At 39.8% G+C, this 20,463-nt stretch overlaps 1 pseudogene; it reads right to left on the bottom strand.

Moving 5' to 3' along the window:
- Positions 1–16,089: 16,089 nt before the first annotated feature.
- LOC123809514 lies at positions 16,090–18,093 on the bottom strand (annotated as a pseudogene).
- Positions 18,094–20,463: the final 2,370 nt, after the last annotated feature.

Below are 20,463 nucleotides of genomic sequence, written 5' to 3' on the forward strand. Positions count from 1 at the left end.
AACTGGAGAGCATTATGCTTAGTGAAATAAGCCAAATTGTGAAAGACAAATACCATATGATTTCACCTTTAACAGGAACCTAATCAACAAAACAAACAAGCAAGCCAAATATAAACGGAGGCATTGAAATTAAGAACAATCTGACAGTGACCAGAGGGGAGAGGGGAGGGAATTTTAGTGGGAAAGGGTAAAGGGTTTGCAGGAAGAAGTATAAAGAACACATGGACAATAACAAGGGGGAGGGGTGGAAATGGGAGGGAGATGAGTTGGGCTCGGGCAGCGAGCAGAAAAGTGTATTTGAACACAATTAAAAGAAAAAATAAATTTTTTTTTTCAAAGAGAAAGGAGACATTTTCCAGCACTCCATGTCTACTTTTCTGGATCTCTTTCCATTACCTTGCCAACACTGTGTGTACCATGCCTTCAGTAGTAACCTGACTGGCAGTGAAGGCCATTTTTAAACTCATCTTGAACACTTTCTTCCTGATGTACTTTTATTCACACAGACTTCAAATTCTAGAAAACCCATCTCAAGTATGTTATGGTGGTGTCTCTCACATTTTCATACCTAAGTTAACTACCTTAATAGTTACCCCCCCCATCCTTTTTTCTAGTGCCACCTCTCTGCTTGCCCTTGCTAGTGGGCACTTCTGTCCCATATGTTCACTACCTTCTTCTCACCATCCACTGGATGTCACTAATTCCGTGAGGTACAACTGTTGTGCCTGACACACTACTATGCACACACATCTCCTGCCAAGCATCACTTTCCCTCTCTTCCCATACCAGCTCTGCCCAGAAAGTGTAATGCAGTGAGTGGCAGGTCTATCTTTTGTGTTACACTCTGTAGGAAAGGGCTGATCTAATACTGTTTGTGCCTCCTTCTCTTAAAAGGTTTTATTTGACTGGCTTATTCTGGCTTATCTATTGTCCCCTCCTCAGTAGAGTATTCAGATATGGATTAATAGCATACTTGGCTTGGCTGAGTGATAACAATTTTACTAAATTCAGAATAGCCCCGCTTATTCTGTAATGACTTGTACATTTAAAAAGTATATTCAAGGGTGCCTACTTCCCTGGCTTCTTTTTCCCTTAGTAGAAGCTCTCACTTAAAGCATTTCTCCTTTTCTCAGGCAAATTGACATCTGGTTGACCCACAAGAGAATATTCTGACACACATGAATTCTGGGAGTCAATTCAGCTGAGGCTAAAACTAAGGCAGCAACTGTATCTCTGATCAATAGAATATTTAAACTTGGCAAGTTTTCAACTCAAACATATCATGAAATTAAGTTGACATAAAGGTAAGTGACCTTCTATTTTCTGAATGTATTCAACCACTTTTAGGTTTGAATATTGACATTCATTCCAGAATTTTAGTCCAGGTATTTGATAATTTTATTTTATTTTTCTGTTTCCTGAAACTGATGGGAAGTCTTTAAAATGTTTTGGGCATAGACTTCACAATAACAAATTGATAGTTTGCAATGGTCTCTCTGGCTGCTGGGTGGTGTCTGATTGGAGAGAAGACAGCTGAAGGGGGGAAGCCATATACAAGGTGTTGGCCATTTTCCAAGAGGGGTGATAAAAAGTTAGGAGAGAGTGGTAACAGTGCAAGTGAAGAAAAGGTCTAAGAAATATTAGAAATTTTGGTTATGTGAAGTAGACTTCCTACAGGCAACAGTCTTAGCTTAGTTGTCCTGAAAGAGCACCATAGATCAGGGGGGCTTAAATAACAGACATTTACTTTTTCACAGTTCTGGAGGCTAGAAACCTGAGATTCAAGTGTCAGCAGGGCTGGGTTCTGGTGGAAGCTCTCTTCCTGGCCTGCAGATGGCCACCTTCTCATTGTGTCCTCATATGGCAGAGGGAGGGGGTAAGGGAAGGATAGAGGGAAAGAGAGAGAGAGGAGTTTGGAAGGGGAGAGAGAGCTCTGTGGTGTCTCTTTTTATAAGAGCATTAATTTTATCATAAACACCTCACCCTCATGACCTCATCTAAACCTAACTGCCTTCTAAAGGCCCCATTGCCAAATACCATCATTTTGAGAATTAAGGATTCAACATATAAATTTTGGGGAAGGGGCACAATTCAGTTCATAGCAGCACATGTGTGTACACATGCATGCACATGCACACACACACACAGAGTCCAGATATTTTGCTAAATGTGGAATTGGACCTGAGTCCATGAGTCTGGAATCTTAGTGATTGAAGATCCTTCATTCATGTAGATGCAGGGGAAATTGTTCTCTGAGTTTGAAAATTGATGTAATGGTCTGTGGTGGTAGAAGGGATAGATTCACACATAACTAGCAAGTGAGGTTACTTCTCCCTGTTAAGTCTCAGCAGAATGAGTTAATAAAATGTACTTTGAAGAACTTTAGAAGTTGGAGATAGTATATAGTGAGGACTTGTTTGGGAATTTGATATATTGCAAAATATAAATGGTTGTCACATTATAAGGCTGATGTTCTGCATGTTTTCTAAAAAACAGAGAGTCAGAGAATAAGAATTTATTAGTGTTGACCCAACATTCTCTTCAAATCACTAGATATGAGTCACTAGAAAAGTACTCTGTATTTAAACATGGGTACTACCCATAACTTCAATTTTTAAAAATGGCCAAAATGACAAGTTTATCCATATATATTGAGGACCAGCTCTGTGCTGGAAACTCTGCTGGGGACTTGGGATCCAGTTGTGAACAAAAAAGACCTGGACTCAACCTTCATGGAGCTTTTAGTATATTCATGAGTACAGATTTTGAATTAGTAGCTCCAAATTAAAAAAAAAAAGGTTGTATGAAAAGGGAAGGGTGGGCAGCTAGGAGCTTGCGATAGGGGCAGTTAAACTAGTCTGGATGGTTAGGTAAATCATCTTTGGAGACACAATCATTGGGTTACAGTTGGAGAATAAACCAGACTAATATGGGTAAAAGTTAAAAATAGGATTTGAGGCAAAGAGAAGAGTATTTCTTAAATGTTTGGATACAGAGTATGGCTCCTTAGAGGAAGTAATAGAAAAAGAGTATGGCTAGAAAGTAGAGTGAAAAGGGGAAAATGGTTCAGGATGAGGCTGTGGAGGTGGACAGAGAACAGAACACGGATGGTCTTGTAAACCATATTAAGAATGATGGACTTTTCTGAAGGCAATAAATAGGAAGCTAATGAGAAGCTATAAGCCTAGGATGTCACACTCAGATTTCCTGATCTCCAATCAAGGAATGACTGTGACAAAAGCTATGAGAGAGTGAAAAAACCCATAAAGGTATTAAAAAGAGTGGTGACCACCTTGAGCCCTGAGTTCTGAATTAAACAAATTGCTGGGCAGTGACTCAAAGAGGCAGCTACGAAGAGACACTGATAGGAGGAAGGGGAGGGTGTTCTATCCAGATGAAAAAACCTACAAATAAATTAATTAACACAAAATTTTAGGATACTTTTTACAAGATAAGTGGAATGGGAATATATCTATTGGTTAGAAATCTCTACATTGCAGATAACAGAAAACCCACTATTTAAATTGGTTTAAAAACTGTTAAATTAATTGGTCCAAGTAATTGTAATTCCAGAAATAAGGCATTATTCAAGGTCAGCTGAATCTGTGGACTTCAGCTCTGTTTTGGTGCAATTCTCTCTGCTGTACCTTTCTGCTTGTACCCCAGGCTTGCTTTCTGGTGGAAAATAGCTGTGGTGCTGCATACAACACCTCAAGGAGAGGACTGTGGCTTTTCCACTGAATCTTAATTAAAAGAAGAGAAATGTATTTCCCCCAAACCTGGGGTAGTCTCTTCCTCGTAGGATTTGAATTGGGTTACCTACCTGTTTTTGAAACAATCTCTATGATTAGGGGATTTCCATGTACTGATTGGCTTTGACCAGAGATGCTGTTCCCAATTATTCTGGCAAGCCTGACAGGACAGACAACTAATCAGAGGTGGGGAAGGGTGAGCATTCCTTAGAACACCTGGGCTGCATGGGGGAGAGGTAGAAACTTAGACAAATCAAGATCCTATTAGGAAAGAGAAAGAGAGGAATGGATTCTAGGCAGAAACCAACAGTCACACCAGGGGTTGGAAAACTTTTTCTCTAATGGAGCAGATAGTAAATACTTTAAGCTTTGCAGGCCATATGGTATCTGTTGCAATGACTCAACTCTGCCCTTACAGTGGGAGAGCAGCTATAGATGCAATGTAAATAACCGAGCACGGGCATGGCTATGTTTCAGCGAAAATTTATTTACAAAAGAAGATCAGATTTAGCCCTTGGCTCATAGTTCTTTGATTCCTGACCTATAGTATCTTATATTAATCCCTACATTTTAGCCTTCTCTAGGTTATTTTCCATATGAAAATTTCCCTTCATGTTAATTTTTAACCTTATTTTCTTTATATATAAAAGTGCCAGGGTGAGATATGTGTGGCAGTGAGTAAAAGAGTTATAAGATAGCAGGACAAGCAGTGTATTTTCCCCCTAGGTCCTGCACGCTGTGGAAGGACCTAGTGTTCCCTCCCATATGGAGGGCTGCTCTGTCATGCTATGACATTTTCAGATGGTGTTATTTGAAAAGCTTCAAACTTAATCCAAATAAAGAATGTAGATCTCTTTTCATATTCATTGCCTTGCACACTAACAAAGCTTTAGATATTTTGCTAAATGTGGAATTGGACATGAGTCATATAATTTTTACTAGTGGAGTCAGAGCTAAATTAGAAAGACAAGACACAAAGACATTAAGGGGACATTAAAGGTGATAAATATGATATGTTGCTGAGGCTGGATGTCCAATATTTGCATGTTCTTCCTGATCTTTTTCTATTTTGAAATAGAGATTGGGAATTAAATTCAAAGAGGAGAAGGAGGTGCATTTACTTTCAAGTTACAAGAAGTGGATTCTTTCCCAATGAGTACAGAAGTGCTCATTTTCTGGCACCATGTTTGACAAAAACTGATTACTGACTTGCTTGCTTATTTCCTTCATATTTCAGCTGAAAAGGCTTATAGAAAGTCAGAAGCTGCAAAATGGATGTTCAGGATCAAAAAAAGCAACTAAATCCAAAAGCCAGGATGGGGTAGAGAAAAAAGGAAGCTTTAGGCAGAAAATGGATAATATTAGGAAAGCAATGCTACACATAAAATGTTATAAAAATGCTACATATAAAATAAGAGATTCAATAATACTGATCATTAGACAATTAATGGCCAAAAAGAAATGCGGTGCAAAGTGTTGCTCCAAATTTATCATTTAAATATGAAAGGTAGTGATGAAGAGTGGAGAAATAAAGCACATTTGCAATAATTAAGAAAATATATTTCTATACTTTTTCTCAACTTATTGACAAATTTAAGCTAAAAAATACTGTGTATATGTTGCTTTTGACAAGATAACAGTGAGGAAGTATTATGACTCCAAGTTACAGTGATGAAGTCTTTGCTTATACCTGCCACTGTAAAGGTGTCTTTTTTCTCCTTTTCATAATACAAAGAATTAGATGTTAGGTGTGAGTTTCCCAAAATCTTTGTCTGTGCTCTTGTCAAATTCAAAATTTTACTAAAAAATGTCACAATAAAAAAATTATGGAAGTCTAGCTGGCTTCTGTGAATACCTGCATAAATGTAATAATTCAGAGTAATATTAAAAATTAAAATAAACAAGAGAAAATTATGCCAAAATTTGGTATCAGCTGATTTAATTATAAAGCATATGGATTCAAATGAGTCAGACCCTACCCAGGCTTCTGCTTGTGAAAACCCAAACTTATGAAATCCAATGTTGTCTTTACCAAAAAAGATGCTTATATTCCTCTCCCTCCTCCCATCCCTGTCCTATCCCAAGGATCTGTGACCTATTGTAATGAGAAAACAGAGCAGGCATCCTTCAGACACCTTCAAGTGCATTCCAGGGGGCAAGAAAATTATTCTTCCTAGTTTCACCCCCATCATTCCATGTTCCTGTAAATATATATATTTTTTTAATTTAGGAAAAACAGCAGGCTGCACAGAGGGACCTGGGAGTGGCCCCGTCTATTATCAGAGATGTGATTTTTAAGAGTGATGTGATCAAAGTAGGGAGGAAATCAGTAATAATCTCAAAGATTGTACATCTTGAAATATTCATTTTTCAAGTTCTGTCTCAGTTTAAAAATCCAACAACTAAGAGGAATGGAAAAAATATGCCCCTTACTGAAGGACAGAAAAGAAAGTATGAAAATCCTCCAGAACTAGAAATTAGACTGAAGCATCAAAATATTCTCCAAGCTCTAGACCCAGAGTGGACTCACCATCATAATGTACAGATAAGGAGACCTGGATTCATGCACTTGCTTAGTCTTCATATGAGAATTGAGTCCAGACAGGTTTTATCTTGTTCAAGGACATGAGCAGAACAACATTCTTCCAAATGATTGAAAGTGAGTTTATCAAAAGAAATGCTCCAGAACAATATGCAAGGATAGCACTCAGACAGCTAATGGGAAGCAGTCTGAAGATTATCTAATGTAGAATCAATGTGAACAATTCACAGAACTGTTTAGCTTTCTCAACTTGGTTAAAAATTCCATAATCTTTACATAGCATCAGAAAAAGAGAATAGACTGAGATGAAAGGGGGCTTGAATTTAAGCAATGAAATTCAAGAAAGAGAAGATGGAACTGCTTTCAAGACATGGAAGATGGGATACAGAAGGTCTGCAAGGAATTAAAGACATAGCAGTAGAATTAAAACTATCTTCAAAGGCAGTAAAGAACAAGAGAAAACAATGTCATAGGGCCCAAATTTGCAAATTTCCCAGAAAGGGCATGACTTGGCTCTCACATTTTTCTTAAACGTACTTTTACCACTCACCCCTAGCTCTCTATTCTTCAGTCACAGATTTTGCTTTCTTTTCTCAAATTTACCAGCCTCTTTCCAGAGCCACATGTTCCTTGTGCCTAGAATGCATTCTTTCCTACTCTTCACTTAGCTGGGTTCAAATCCCAGCTCAGGCAATTTATTTGATCTCTTGGAGACTCAGTATCCTCATCAATAAATCCAATTAATAACAGAATTTCTTTATTCTGTTGACATGGAAATTAAACAAGGTAATAAATATAAACAGCTTAACAGAGAGCCTGGTATTTAGTAAGTGTTGAATCTATGTTAGATGACAATAACACCAGGAGTGTGGAGGTTTATTTCTCTAATGAGTGCCTCACTCACTAACTAATAATTCTTTGCATGTAGACAAAGATTTTGCCTTTTTAGAATATTGTCTTTATGCGCTGGGCACCTAAAAGATGTATGAAAAAAGTATAAAAGTTAAAATTGAAACTACAATTTGAGGACATTTGAATTCAAGAAGGAGTTGTCTATACAGAATAAGTTTCACTGTGTTTCATTCAAATTCATAGCAAGACATTGTCTAGAAAACTTTTCAATTGCATAGAAGAAAATTTATCAGGCTTCTATATAAAGAAACAATAAGAAAAAATAACCCACAAATAAGTAAAAATTAGGCTGGTGTCAAACTTCTTTAGTGTTACCCTAAGTTCAGATGACAGAAACCTCAAAGCAATTTTGAGAGAAAAAGGTTGTGATCCAGGAATGCAATATCTGTCAGGCTCGTTTTTTAAAATTTAAATATGTGAAGGCAACAAAGATGCATCTTCAAAAGGACTCAGAAAATATTAGGCATGTATGCTTCATGGGAAAAAAGTTCCTTGCAAAAGTACCACACAATTAAATGTTTGAAGCTGGAAAAATAATCATAAACATATTGGTAATGTGAACCAAAACAGTTAAAATTGAGAGATATCCAAGTAATTGTGAACCTTTCATAACATAATTACAAACAAGACTTATCCTCACAAAAGAAGATAAATTATTTTAATGCAAAGTGCTATGAATAATCTGGATCTATAAAACCATATTACATTAACAAGGTGTATAATGTAAATGGGGAAAAGAAAATGTAGAAGTGTGTTAAACGTTTTGCTTAAACTAGGTAACAGAAATTATTAATTCTAATAATTTTTAAACCATAGATTAAAGAATATATGTGAAAACTTAAAGGCTATCAGAGAAAAGTAAAGTTAAAAAAAACTTATCTGGTTAGGAAATAAAAGAGAGTGAAGGGAAACAAGAAGCAAACAGAGACAAGGACAAAAGATACAGACTAAATATAGTACTTACAAGAGTAAGTGTAAATGAGATAAAGTGATTTTAAAAAAGATTCTCGAAGATGGCAACATAGACAGACATGGCTCCCCTCTTCACACAACCACATCAAAAATAACAGCTAAAGTATAGAACAACCATCAGTAAGAAACATCAAAAATCAAGTTGAACTGAAGTCTGACAACTACTGAATTAAAGAAACCACATTCACCCAGACTGGTAGGAGGGGTGCAGATGCGGAACAGGACTGGTCCTATACCTATGTGTGGTGAATAAAAATTTGGGAGGGATATATTGGGAGCAACGAGCCCCAGTCCCACAACAGGCCTTCCAGCCTAGAGTTCCAGTGCCAGGAAAATGAATCCCCACAACTTCCGGCTGCAAAAACCAATGGGGATTGAGTTGGTGGAAGAAACTCCTGGAGCTCCAAGCAGTCCCTCTTAAAGAACCCACACACAGACTTACTTACTCAGACTTACTTCCTCTGAGCTCCAGCACTGAGGTGGCAGCTTGAAGGGCACCAGTGGCATACTAGGAGAGGCCATTGTCCCTTTTCTGAGCCCTTCCCCTACAGGCCATGGAGCAGGCAGAATGCTGCCGTATTTGAGGCTCCATCAACCTGGCTAATACTGTTTTGAGTGCCTTGGAGATCCCCAAAGACTCCACCCCACCCAACTTATGGGCCCAAGAAAGTTGCTTTTTCTTATGAATAAACTGGTCTGGGCTCATGCTTCACAACTTCCTAAATCTTATCAAACAAGCAGCAGCTGGCCTCAGTGAGCTCTAGGCCAGGCAGTCACTACCAGCATCCAGATTAGTTTCACAGCTTCGCTTCACCTGGGAATCTCCAAGCCTAGCACAAGTAGCAGTCTTCTCAGATAGCTTTGGAGGTCAGGAAGGGTGGCCCTGGGCAAAACACAGGTGGGGTCTGACCTTGGCCTGTACCACCTGAAGAAACCTCAGGGCCAGTGCACCCAGTAGACAACTATAGACCATGTCAGAGCACCACCACCCTGCCCCTGCACAGCTCATCCTCCACAGAGGGTGGAAGTTAGTAGTCAGTGGTCACAGCCAGTCCTTGCAGCTGACTGCCCTAAGTAAATTTCTTCCATTGATCTGCCCACAACATCCAAGGCTTAACTACAAAAGGAGGGTGTACTCAGCCCACATGAAGGGCACATCTTGATAACCCAGCTTGGGTGATGGGAGAGGCTGTGCCACTGGGCCCTATAGGACACCTAATATATTAGGCCACACTACACAGAAATGGTGTCAAAGCAGCTCTGCCTAATACATAGAAATAAACAGGGAGGCTGCCAAAAACAAGAGACAAGGAAACATGGCCCAAATGCAAAAACAGATAAAAATTCCAGAAAAAGAGCTAAACAGAATGGTGATAAGAAATCTATCAGATGCAGAATTCAAAACACTGGTTATAAGGATGCTCAAGGAACTTCGTGAGGACCTCAGCAGCATAACAATGTTCTAGTCAGAAATGAAGGATTCACTAATTGAAACAAAGAACAATTTACATGGAAACAACAGTAGAATGGATGAAGCCAAGAATCAAATCAATGATTTGGAACATAAGGAAGCAAACACACACACACACACACAATCAGAACAAGAAGAAAAACGAATCCAAAAAATGAGGGCAGTATAAGCAGCCTTTGGGGCAACTTCAAGAAATCCAACATTTGCATCATAGGGGTGCCATAAAAAGAAGAGAAAGCAAGAAATTGGAAATCTATTTGAAAAAATAATGAAAGAAAACTTCTCTAATTTGGCAAAGGAAATAGACATGCAAATCCAGGAAGCTCACAGAGAGTTTCAAATGAGTTGGGACCAAAGAGAACCACACCAAGACACATCATAATTGAAATGCCAAGCATTAAAGATAAAGAGAGAATCTTACAAGCAGCAAGAGAAAAGCAAATAGTTTCCTACAACCCATAAGACTGTTAGCTGATGTCTCAAAAGAAACTTTGCAGGCAATAAGGGACTGGCAAGAAGTATTCAAAGTGATGAAAGGCAAGGACCTACAGCCTAGATTACTATATACAGCAAAGCTATCATTTAGAATCAAAGGGCAGAGAAAGTGCTTCACAGATAAGGTAAAACTAAAGGAGTTCATCATCACCAAGCCATTATTACATGAAATGTTAAAGGGACTTATTTAAGAAAAAGAATAAGATCAAATCTATGAACATTAAAACAACTATCAACAACTGAATCTAAAAAACAAAAGCAAACTAAGCAAACAACCAGAACAGGAACAGAATCATAGGTATGGGGATCATTTGGAGGGTTGTCAGCTGGGACAGGGAGGGGGGACAAGGGGAAAATGGTGCAGGGATCAAGAAGCATAATTAGTAGGAAGAAAATAGACAGGGGGATATTAAGAATAGTGTAGGAGTAAATTCTGCACATGTGACAAAATAAACATGGTAACAACAACAAAAACAATAGTATACAGAAGGGAGAAGCCACAGAACTTACACATACAACCCATGGACATGAACTAAGGTCAGAGAGGATAGCTGGAGGGAAGGGGGATGCCCAGCAAAGGGGAGCAAAGGGAAAAAAATCGGGACAACTGTAACAGCATAATCAAGAAAATATACTTAAAATATAAAAGTAAAATATACATTCAGGTTTAAAAGATAAATATAGATTCTCAAATTGCTATGTGATAAAACAAAATCCAATTTGTCTCTGTTGACTAATGGCATACCTAAAACTAATCCATATAGAATTTTTTTTTATTCCTCACCCTAGGAAATTTTACTAAAGCTTTTAGAGAGAGAAGGTGGGGGGGGGGGGGAGAGAGAGAGAGAGAAATTAATGTCAGAGAGAAACATCAATTGAAGGGAGACATCCATTGGTTGCCTCCCGTATGTGCCCCAACTGGGGATCAAACCCACAACCTAGGTATGTGCCCTGACTGGGAATTGAACTCACAAACTTGGTGTACTGGTTGACACTCCAACTAACCCCACCACACTGACCAGGGCCCACATAGAAATTTATACCAAGAAAATGTTAGCAAAAAGAAAAAAATGAGTTATAATATTAATAGCAGACTACACAGAATTTAAAATTAAAAGCCTCAAATGAGACTCTAAGTAAAGACCACCATTTTATAAACACTAAAGGACAGTGGAATGCCAATAAGCATTGATGTGCCAAAATCAGTGGATAAGATAGGTGTAAAACTAACACTCCTACAAGGAGAAATTTGAGAAGCATACATATCTCAAAATAATTGAAGATTTAGCAACAATTTTGAAAGTATTATTAATGAAATAAATTGTATCTAAAAGGTAGATTTTGAATTACATAGCCTACAAACAGCAAGAATGCCTTTTTACAGGGAATATGAAACTTTTTAAAAAGTATTATATGTTAAGCCACAAATAAAATCTTGAGTTTCAGAGCAGAGAAATAAAAATAAACATGGGGCGGGGTTAGGGTTAGGGTTAGGGTTATCTAAAACTATAGGGAATCTAAAACAAAGTAAAGCAAACCAAACCAAACCAGACTCATAGAAACAGAGACAAAAGGAATAATTGATAGAAGGGAAGGGGTAAAAGGGGGAATATAGTCAATAATATTGTGAAAAGTTTGCATGATGACAGATGATTACTAGGCTTAGTGTGGTGATCACATTGTAAGGTATAAAAATGTCAATTACTGCATTGTACACCTGAAACTAATATAATGTTGTATGCCAACTTTACTTAATGAATTTTTTAGACAATAATAGTTAAGAAAGTAATTAGAAAGGTATAATGCAAGTAAAGAACATTTGAAGAAAAGTTAACAGTATTTCTTCAGTGGAAATCATGGGAAAGGCAACAAAGATGTGTGGAGGAAAGGGTGGGTTTTCAAAAAACCCCAGTCCAGGCCAGTGGCTTTGTAAATGTTATCCTGGGGCCAGCAGCAATGGCATCACATTGGAACTTGTTATAAATGCAGATTCTCAAGTTCTACCCCTGGTCTACTGAATTTAACCAGTTAGGCGAGGCCTAGGAATCTGTGTTTTTTGTACCCTTCCTGAAACTGTTACACACACTGAAGTTTGAGAACCATGTGTAATATATTATGTATGATAGAAACAGAAATTATTAATTACACAGTTGTGAGGCAATGGAATTAAGAAAATTAACATGTTCTAGATGACAGAATCTAAAAGATGGAAGAGTAAGGGAGACCTCAAATGAAAGCAGACTAAAAGAGTCTAGGGTGGAAGAGTTGCTTCACAGGAGTTCCTGTTCTGAGTCCTATTCTGAGTTACAACATAACTGAGTGACCTTGAACTAGTTCCTCCATGCTTCATTTCACTGAGGTCCAGATGCCTCGGATTCTTTGTATTTATGATAGTATTTATGATATTTATGGGACTTGGTGACATGAGAGTCTTTTCCATCCTAAAATGCTCTAAGTCTAGGACAAAATTGTACATCAACAAAACTCAACTAAAGATGGGCTAGGTAGACAACTTTATTTTTTTTATATATAATTTAACTTAGTTTCTATCTCAATACCTCATCTTTCCAGCTAGCAGAAACCAGAACTTGGTTGATTATCAGAAAACCCATTTTAGTATAAATTATTTCTGGCTTTCATACCCTCTTTCTCCCCAAGGTGTCACTGAAGTTGAGGACTCTATCTAGATAGAGCACAGTGTGGGGATAAGGTTGGGGAGAATCCAGTCCACATCCTTTGTCTGTCCTAATGGCAGGCAGATGGCAGCCACTGGGATGCTCTTTGCTGTCTGGTCTTTATGAGTGGTCATCTCTCCACATGCATATCTAACAAGGTTCCTAGGATCTCACCCATCCTTCAGCTATACAATCCATCCCATCTCCTCCCTTTCCTGTCATAGACTGCCCTCTTCCTAGTGATTAGACCCACCGCTTCTTATTTACTGAACTTCTGTGCTCTCTTATTCTTTCTGGGATGATGGAAACTCTGAGAGGCTGTTTGAGGTACTCTGCCTCTTACATACATACCATTTGTCTCCATTCGACTCCCACATGTTTGGCGAAGCCTGAGAGGGTGCATTTGCTTGATGCTGTTCAGTTTCTGATCCACATAAATATTTACTGGATTTTGAACACAGATACTTCTTTCTCCCAAGTCTCTTCTAGATGTTCTAGAAATTAAAAAAAAACTTTGAAATTAAAAAAATCAATAGATAAGTGAATCCTAGACTTGACTCAACTGAAGAATTACTGAATTAGAAGATGATATCAACAAAATCACCTAGAATACAACATCAAAGTTATTTTAAAACAAAATGAAGGGTTATAAGGAATGGAAGATAGACTGAGAGGTTCTAACATATATCCAATAAGAACTACTATGTAAAGAATAGAGAAGACAGCTGAGAAGTAACATTTAAATAAAACATGCATTATTGGTCAGCACATGGTAAATGTTTATAAGTGCTCCATGTATAATTTATAAGAATGTGTACCCTGTAGTTGCTAGGGACAGTATCCTGTGTATGTCCTTTAGGTCAGGTTTACTGGTAGCATCATTTAAATAATCTTCATCCTTATTAACTCTTGACCTGCTTGGTCTAGGTTAATGACATAGGTGTGTTTATTTGCCCCATGATTGTGAATTTGCCTATTTCTCCTCATATTCTTGCCAATGGTTACTTTATTTTTGGTTATCTTATCATATGCACAGACATTTAGAAATATATCTTTCTAGTGAATTAAAATGTTTATTATTATAAATTGTCTCTTTTTATCTTTACTAATCTTTTTTGTCTAAAAGAAAGTTGTGGCATTAATATAGCTATAACAGCTTTCTTTCGGTTAGCAGTTTTTATGATATGTCTTCTTTCCATTCTTTCTACTTTAAACCTTCCTGTGTCCTTGTTGAATGTGATTTAAGTATCATCTAGCTTTTTTCCAGTATGACAAGTTTTGACTTTCAACTGGGCAGTTCATCTATTTACATTTAATGTGATAACTGATACTTCTGATACTTTTGAATTTAAAACTACCAGTTTATTGTTTAATATCTAATTATCAGGAAAATGCAGATCAAAACCATAACCTCACACCTGTTAGAATGGCTGTCCTCAAGAAGATAAGAGATAAGTGTTGGTGAAGATGTGGAGAAAAGGAAACTTTGTAACTGTTGGTGGGAATGTAAATTGGTACATCTATTAGGGAAAGTAGTGTGGCAAGTCCTCAAGAAATTAAAACTACTACAACCATATATGTTGGAGACTGCCCTGCCTGGTCTCAGGAAGCTGTAAACCCCCGTGACTTAGGCTGAGTGAAAGGCCTCCGGACCAGGAGCCACTAAGGAGACAAAACTTATTTCCCTGGCATGATCGGCGGTCAATGACGGGTAACAATTCTCTAAGAAGGAGAATGAACCTAAGATGCGATCACGTGGGAGTGCCCTGAGAGAAGGGGCTGTGGAAATGAAGGGGTGATTGACATTAACCCCTGCCCCCTCTGCTTTGTCAAAGCCTGAGTCTCTGTTCTTAGATGTGAGAAATTCAAGTCTCCTGGCTGCCTTTGTCTTCTCTGTTAACTCAGGCCTGCAGGGGCAGCCCAGACCAGGAGGCGGGCCCCTGGGGTAATCAGGCCTGGGACATAGAATATGCAAGATCCTCTGAGATTTGTTTGCTGGAGGATGTTATTAACTTGGAATTTAAAAGCACAGGCAGGAAACTTTTGGAACCTGTAGCTCTTTCATATGTTAAAGACCACAAACCTTCCCTAGAATCTCAGCAGGAGTTCTGTCCCCACCTTTGTAAGTTGCTTACATCTTTTGATCTTTTCTGCCAGACTGTGAATCCACAAACTAAGTCTGTTTTCTCAGTAAAAATCTGCTTGGGTATGGACACAAAGTGCTTTCCAGTAATGGGGTTGGCCATGGCACCCTCCGGGAGAGAGGGTGGCCCAGGCGCTCCCCACGTGAGGAGTGGCCCTTCTGTTCCTATTCCCCCACAGGACCTGGTTGTCTCTGTGTATGTTTTTAGCATGTTTTGACAAACATCCGCAGCCAAGATGGATACTGCAGGCCAGTATCCTCTACACACATACTCCAGCAATACCACTTTTGAGAATATACCCTAAAGAAATGAAAACAGGGTATCGAAGAGATATATGCACTCTTATGTTTATTACAGTATTATTCACAACAGCCATGATGTGGAAACAACCTATGTGCCTATGAACCAAAGAATATATAAAGAAATGTGGTATATACATGCAATGGAATATTATTAACCATGAGAAAAAAGGAAGTCCTGCATTTGAGACAGCAGGCATACACTTTGAGGATACTATGCTGAGATCAGTCAGACAGAAAAAGGCAAACATTTTATATATAACTTATATGTGGAATCTTAAAAGCTGAATTTATAAAAAACAGAGTAAAATGGTGGTTACCAGGGGTTGGGGGCTGAAGAATAGGAAAGATGTTATTTAAGGGTACAATTTTGCAACAATAAATAAATAAATAAATCCAGATAAATAAATCCTGGAAATCTAATGCACAGTATAGTGATTATAGACAATATTTCATTATAAAAATCAAACTTGCAAAGAGATTAGACCTTAATTAGTCCTGTCACACACACAAAAAATGATAGTTATGTGACATGATAGAGGTGCTAGCTAATGCTAGAATGGCAATCATTGCAATATAAATGTATCACACCCACATAATTACCTTAAACTTACACAATGTTATCTGTCAAATATATCTCAATAAAAATTGTTTAAAAATGATAAAACTAACATCTCACTGCATGCTATTTGTCCTGTCCTATTTTTTCTCTTTCATTTTCTCTTTCTTTTTGCCTTCTTTCAGATTAGTTCTTTTTTTTTCTCTTCCAATTTGTATGTTTTATTCCCACAAGAGAGCTGGGGGTGGGGATGCCTCAAGAGCCTTCCTCATTCAAGGGTGTACCAGGTTCTCAGGTCTGCCCCACCAGCAAGCTGATGTTTAGACAGAATGTTATGGGTGCCAGGTGGAAAGCTCCGATGGGCATGGGTGGTGGGCTTGGTTGGAGGGTACACACTTGTAGAGCACAGGTAGCAGGGCAGGTCCTTCTTTATGATCAGTGGCTCTTCCATGGAACTGTACAGCTTTACCACACAACCTTTCTTGTCAATGAAGAACTTGGTGAAGTTCCATGTGATGGCATTTCCTAGGATGCCCCTTCCATTGGGCTGGACTTTTATCCACTTCTACAGCAGGTGGGCATTATCCCCCTTCACACAGATCTTGCTGTACACATCAAATTTGACATTATAGCTGGCAGTGAACTCTTTGACCTCTGCATTATTAGTCCCTGGCTCTTGCCTCCTGAACTGGTTGCAAGGGAAAGTCAGAATCTGTAAACCACACTCAGCATATCAGGTATGCAGGTCAACAAGCTGAATGTAGTTTATGTCTGTTTTGCCTCATTGAGAGGCCACATTAGTGACAATGCACACAAAGCCCCAGTGCTTGTCCATGTTATCCATGTGCCCATGAATATTTTTGGCTGAGAACTTGTACATGGGCTGAGCACAGTGCCAGTCCTCGTGGGACACGCACACACTATACCAGGGTACAGCCAAGAGGGGGGCCCCAAATAGGAATTTGGAATGGGGTCCAGAACTCAAGGTGTTCAGGAAATATTAGGATATTTCCTGATATTAGGTCCTCACCCTCTTCCCCCATAGGTGTGAGCTGGGGAAAGGACACATGGAGCAGGCCCATTGAGAGCTCTTTTGTATAGCAACAGCTTTGCAGCTAACCTCTGGTATGGCCATTTAACATATCTATAACTTTTAACTGGTTGCATAGGTATGTTAAAAAGCTGTGGCCATGCTCTGAGCCAGGGGAATGGAAGTAACTTCCCTACCAAGATGTAACTGCGGGGCAGGTCCCCCGAGTTACAGCACCTGCGTGGGAGCTTGGAGAAGATTGGCTCCATGACATGGGGCCACCCCTGGCCAGACCCATGATGGCAGCCCAGTGAAGCTGGAAGGATATGAAAGTGCTGGCATGTGTAGCCAACTGTAGGAGGAGTTGGAAATGGGACTGCAGAGGAAGATTGGCATGGGGATTTAAACCCAGACACAGCAGCCATTGGGGAGAACCACTCGGTCTTTAGCCAAGTGGGGACTCCTATGGCCCTGGGAGAGAGAACCACAAGGCCTTGCCAGAGTGGGTGTTACAGAACAACAAGGGCACCAAGAGGGGCCAAAGGGCAATGTACTATTACCAGAAAGGAACCCCCCCAGGTTCGTCATGTCCGCCGCCAGAGGAAAGATGTCTCTCAATGCCAGAGATTCGTGAAAAAGAAAGGAAATGTTTATTTAATACTATACTAACCTAAAGTAGTGACCTAATGTCTTCATCAATATTCCAAAGTCCCTTAAAACACCCACAAACACACACAGTCCTTCCTTTCCCCCTTTTGCCCAGTCTGGGGTACCATATCTCTGGAAAAGAGATAGAAGTCCATGACTCAGGAAGCCCTGGTTCTTCCTAGTAATCTATCTTGGCTGGTAGGCCTCACTTGGTTCCTGTCTCCATCAGCTGTGTTGCCAGGATCTCTGCTAAAACTGGATGGTGGTTCCCCCTTCTAAAGCTTCGGGGGTCCCCACTCTGGCAAAGCCTTGTGGTTCTCTCTCCAAGGGCCACAGGAGTCCCCACTCAGCCAAAACTGTGTAGTTCTCTCTCCACTGCCCCAGATGCGTGGTCCTTTCTGCACAATGGCTGTGGGAGTCTCCACACTGCCAAAGCCGTGCCATTCTCCCTCCTCAATGGCTGCAAGGAGGGGCATTGCCACTCTGCCAAAGCTGAGTGGTGATTCTCTGCCAAACCTGCATGGTGATTTCTCTCCAGGACTGCAGGAGTCACCACTCTGCTAAAGACCAAGTGGCTCTCTCTTCTATTGCCATAGCCGACTGATCCTCTCTGCACAATGGCTGCCACATCTGGGTTTAAATCCCCACACCCGTCCTCCTCTGCAGCCCCATTTCCGACTCCTTCTACAATAAGTTACACCTGCCAGCACTGATATCTTTCCAGCTTTACTTGGCTGCCATCGTGAGTCTGGGCAGGTGTGGCCCTATATCATGGAGCCAATCTTCTCCAAGCTCCCACACAGGTGCTGTAACTCGAGGGACCTGGCCCCAGTTACATCTTGGTGGAGAAGTTACTTCCATTCCCCTGGCTCAGAGCTTGGCCACAGCTATTTAACATATCCATGTAACCAGTTAAAGGTTATAGATATGTTAAATGACCACAGCAAAGGTTAGCTGCAAAGCTGTTGCTATGCAAAACAGCTCTCAATGGCCCTGCTCCATTTGTCCCTTCCCCCAACTCACACCTGGGTGGGGGGAGGACATCCTAATATTTCCTGAACACCTTGAGCTCTGGACCCCATTCAAATCCCTATTTGGGGCCCCCCTCTTGGCTGCACCCTGCTACATGGGGACTCTCTCTGCCCTGGGAGAGAGAACCACAAGGCTTTGCCAGAGTGGAGACTCCCGCATCCATTGTGCAGAGAGAACCATGTGTTTTGGAAGAGTGGGGACCCCTGCAGCTTTAGAAGGGGGAACCACCACCCAGCTTTAGCAGAGATCCCAGTGACATAGCTGATGGTGATGGAAACTGAGGGAGGCCTACCAGTTGAGATGGATTACTGGGAAGAACCAGGCACTGCCTGAGCCATAGACTTCTATTTCTTTTTCTGAGATATGGTACCCCAGACTGGGCAAAAGGGGGTAAAGGAAGGACTGTGTGTGTTTGTGGGTGTTTTAAGGGACTTTGGAATATTGATGAAGACATTAGGTCACTACTTTAGGTTAGTATAGTATTAAATAAACATTTCCTTTCTTTTTCACAAATCTCTGGCATTGAGAAATGTCTTTTCTCTGGCGGTGGACATAACGAACCTGGGGGGTTCCTTTCGGTAATTGTATATTGCCCTTGCCCCCCCCCTCCCCCCGCTTTGTTGTTCTGTAACAACAATGCTGGCAAGCCTGACTCAGCCAGAGCGCTGCGCAGAAGGGCAGGCCTCAGATTGGTTCTTATTATTCCATTTAACCCTTTTTCTTATTTCAAAGAGTTAGTGGTTTTCCTAAAGAATAAGTTACATACATGTATCAGCATCTAATTCTAATTTATATTTTAACCCTCTTCCCGGAAAAGGCAAAAACCATAGAACTCTTTTACTCCTTTTACCCTCTGACTTATATTTCATTGTTGATTCTTTCATTGTTAATGCCATTTTATCTTGATTCTTTCTATATTTTAAAACTTGTGGGAGGCCACTCTGCGTGACGTGGGCCCAGCTCCCACTGGGAGATGCATAGGACCCACACCCAGGGATAGGTTTTCCCATGGGGAATCAGGCCTGCAATGTACCTAGGCCGCTATGAGTCTTGCTTTTTGCTAAAACTCCCTCACCCTGAATTGAAGACATTTAATGCAAAGCAACTTCCTAAAAACCATGCTAAACCTTTCAAGGATGAGTGTAACCAGTTCTACTACTTTTGCCTTTTCATTTGCAAATATCCCTCTTCTGTGATGTGATTACCAGCATCCTCTCCTTTGTTTCCTGTATAAGGTAACCATGTAAAGTGAGCCTGTGCATAGTTAATGAGAATCTTCTTGTAATGTCCCCAGTAAGACAATAAAAGCTCATTGGAGCTAGGGCCAAGGTTTTTGCTCCCCTTGAGAGAAAAGCTATGCCGTCCCTTTTCCTCCACAGGACTCGGTAGTCCATGTGAGTTTGTCTCATATTTCATCCATAATGACATGGACCCCACAAGCCAGGGTCTGTATCAAAAACTCACCAAGACATTATTATTTGTTTATAGTGATATTTATATAAACTTATTCACATATTTATACACATTTTATATTCAAATATCTATAGACCATAGTTATACTTTTCTTTGGGGCAAATAGATAAAGAAAAGTGTCACTTTGAAATCTTAACAATGTTTCCTGATGCCTTTGAATTGTTGCCTAGTCATTGTAGGCATTTCCTGAACAAATATTCAAAAGCCTGGAGCCTGACACCTGATGGAAGAGTGGGCCAACGAAGTAGCATAAAACAACTCAGGAAGTCAAGCACGAAGGATGGCTTCTTCTGAAATTGTTTGATTTTGTTTTAACAGGGTCCTACCCTCCACCATTTCATATATCCTAATTAAATTTCTAAATTAAACGAATTTTACTTTAGGGTTTTGTAGCACTTCTTTGAAATTCCTGGGAATATTCTGATTATGACAAGTCTGAGGGGAAGAATCACATAAATG

This window comes from Phyllostomus hastatus, unplaced genomic scaffold (genome assembly GCF_019186645.2).
Source record: "Phyllostomus hastatus isolate PE091 unplaced genomic scaffold, TTU_PhHast_1.1 phas_scaffold_55, whole genome shotgun sequence".
Taxonomy (NCBI): Eukaryota; Metazoa; Chordata; class Mammalia; order Chiroptera; family Phyllostomidae; genus Phyllostomus; species Phyllostomus hastatus.